Source organism: Myotis brandtii, unplaced genomic scaffold, assembly GCF_000412655.1.
Source record: "Myotis brandtii unplaced genomic scaffold, ASM41265v1 scaffold699, whole genome shotgun sequence".
Classification (NCBI taxonomy): domain Eukaryota; kingdom Metazoa; phylum Chordata; class Mammalia; order Chiroptera; family Vespertilionidae; genus Myotis; species Myotis brandtii.
The window spans coordinates 1,296,159-1,299,333 of NW_005370733.1; positions in this window are offsets into that span (position 1 = coordinate 1,296,159).

The following is a 3,175-nucleotide window of genomic DNA, read 5'->3' on the forward strand; positions in this document are numbered from 1 at the left end:
CCCCTCCATCCCCACCCTCCCCGGTCCTGGGTCCTGCTCTGTAGTCACCGGCTGAGCGCACTGCCTTGGGTGGACCAGGCCACCCCGACACACAGCCCCCTGGGGGGTGAGACTGCACATCACCTGCACCCCTTCCCTTCACCCCGTCCCTTCACCCCAATTTGCCTCTGATGCAGGGCGGGGCCAACGGCCCAAGTTCCACCCGCCCAGACTCTGGCTGCTGGGCTGCCTTCTCCGGCCCGGAGTCCGCACCGGCCTCCACTTTGCCAGTCCAAACACCCAGCGTTTGGGGGCACAGGGAGGAGGGGACGGCGCCCCTGGAGCGCCCCCCCACCCCCGCCCAGCAGCAAACAGAGGAATGCTCGGATCTGACGGGTTCGGAGCCCGCCTCCGCTGGTCCTCCCGGCCCCTCCCTCGTTTCCATGGCGCCTGGAGATCTCCCCGCCCCCAGGAGCCCTGGGGAGCAGCTGGTGCTGACGGTGCCCATGGCCATGTGCTGGCAGCCACCCTCCGCGCCCAGGCCAGGCTCTGGCTCTGCGCCTGCCAGAACTCATGCCTAAAGATGGCTGAGGCCGGTGCCCTGAAGTCCCCACCCAGCCACCCCCTGTCCCTGCAGGCCTGGGGGGTCCCCAGTGCCCTTGGCTGCTGTGCCCAGCCTCTTGCCTCTCTGGGGAAGCAGGAGCCCTGCCCCACTCCCTTCTGCTGGTGGGAGGAGGGGACAGGTCCCAAACCACTGGTCTGGGCATGGACGGGCAGGGGCTGTACCTCCCCCAACTTCCAGGGACTCCCGGATCCTGACTCCCGAGGGCCAGGCCTGGAGGGTGGAGGCTGGACTTGGAGGAGTTTGGTGGCTGCCCTTCTGCCCAGAGACTGCCTTCGCGGGTGGGTGAGGGGGCACCCCCTGCTGGTGACTGTTCACGCTGCCACCTCGGGTCAGCAAAGGTTTGTTGGATGGACATCTGCTGCGGCCAAGGCCCACCCTGGTGCTGGCCAAGACCAAGTCGTCCCGCCTCGCACTCAGCTCCAAGCAGAGACGGCCAAGAAACGGGCTTATAGCCGGTGTGACCAGTGACAGAGCAGCTCAGAGACAGGCGGCAGCAGGGATGGGGGATTTGAGGACCACACTCGACTTGAAGCGAACCCTCTGCTGGCCCCCTTTCCCATCCTCTGGATATAGAGAGCCAGCCCCGCCCACCACCATAGGCTGCGGGACCTCCAGCCAAGGAGCAGAGGTGCGGGGACCCCGAGTGCTCGAGCTGGGAGCCCCTCCCCAGCAGCCGCCAGCCTCGCAGAGCCAGCCGCTGTGTGGAAAGTGCCAGGTGCTTTCTGATCTGTCATCAAACAAGCGCCCGGTGAGTGATGTTCCGGAGGCTCGGGGCTCGCCGGGGCCTGGCGGAGGAACTGAGGTGCCACAGCTCGGCCTGGCAGAGGGACGGGTGAGGGCGGCCAGCCTGGAGACACCCGCCCTCCCTGCTCAAGAGCACCAGCCCCACTCGCAGCCCAGGCCTGGCATCACCAGGGAACGTGGCCTGGCCGAACGCTGGCTGAATGCGCATGAAGCCCATCATGGTGGGGACAGCAGGCCAGCGCCCCCCTTCCCAGAGGGCACCCCTACAAGGCCATGCTGAGCACAGGCGGGCCCCGCGCACCCACTTGGCCAGGAGGCTGCTGTGAGCGAGGCAGGCCAGGGCCCAGGCCTGGAGGAGCCCACGCTGTGGCGTCAGCGGGTGGCCACACAGGAGTGACCACAGGAAAACAGACGCTGGGAGCGCCAGTGGAGGGGGCAGCTCCACCGGGACCTGAGGGTGACAGACAGACAGACGTGTGCAGATCACCCAGGACTGTGGTCGCCGCGTTAGAACCCCAGTTTGATGGTGGGGAGCCTGTGGCCCTGCTGTCCCCTGTCACCTGCCCCGTGCCTCCCTCCTTCGATGAGAGGAGCCCGCAGGAAAGGGTGTCCACACTGGGCTCTGGAGGCAGTGCACACCCCAGATTCTGCAAGTTCCTCCACGAGCACAGACAGGCTCTGGGGAATCACCAGTGGCCTCTGGCCTCGCCTTCCGAACTCCGGATGCACCTGAGTTAAACCAGAGGCCACCAGCTGGGCTGAGCTCCGAGTCCCGAGGATGGACAGACCTGGGTTCCACCCTGACGTCCGCAGCGGTCAGCAGGCGACAAGGACAGCGCTGCGAGTTCTCACGTTGCATCTGCAGCCGCGTGTAAATAGGTTTTACTTTTGTTTTGGGGAAGAAGCGGTATCGCCAATGCCCACCTCTTCCTGGCCCTCCGCCCGCACTGCCTCCCTCAGCGCACAGGCCTCTGGCTGCCCGGCTGGGGCCAGAGACCCGGGAGCCACGAGGCCTGTCCCCCGGATTCGGAGGGCTGGCGAGGAGTGTCCGCAGGAACTGCCGGTTGCATCCGCTGTGCCAGGGGGATGAGAGCGAGGCCCGCGAGCTGTCCTGTGGAGTTTGAGGAGCAGCGTGCTGGCAGGAGGACACGTCAGTGGACACACTGACCCCAGAACTAAGGACACTAGGTCCTGGTCCAAGTGGCCAAAGCGCACGGGCCTCCGTTTCTTCATCTGCTGCAGGGAGAGGGCTGTTCCCAATCGCCAGTGGGCCAGGCAGCTGGCAGGACCCACAAATATGGGGCTGAGCTCTGACCTGGTGGGACTTGGGGGGTGGGCAGCGGGGGCCCTGGGCTGGCCCTGACCACAAGGTGGCTGGGTGGGTGGGAGGGAGCCTGAGGGCCGGCAGAGCTGCCGACGGACGAAGCCTGGTGTGCGGCGGGCGCCAGTCTGGGCCGAGCGCACTTGGCGTTGTGTGTCCCCGTCTCCAATAAAGTCTTGTGGTGACCTGGCCCGGGCCTCGCCTCTGAGCCTGCTCGATGCCCACACGGGAGCACGAGGTGGGTCCGGGACCATCTCCCACACAGCGTGGACCCCGGGGGCTGGGCTGCGGGGTGACCCCGGCTGCTCTACCTGTGCGTCCCATCAGGGTCCCCAGGGTGACAGATGATCCCTGTGGGTCCCTTGTGGCTGGGGCTGGAGTCCTGAGGAGCTGCGAGTCTTAAGAACAGCCCCTAATGGCTATTTATTCACAAATCAATTTGAGGCTTAACGACAAAACAGTCCCCGGAGCTTATTTAATAGAAGCCAGGGCTTCCCCAGGGCCTG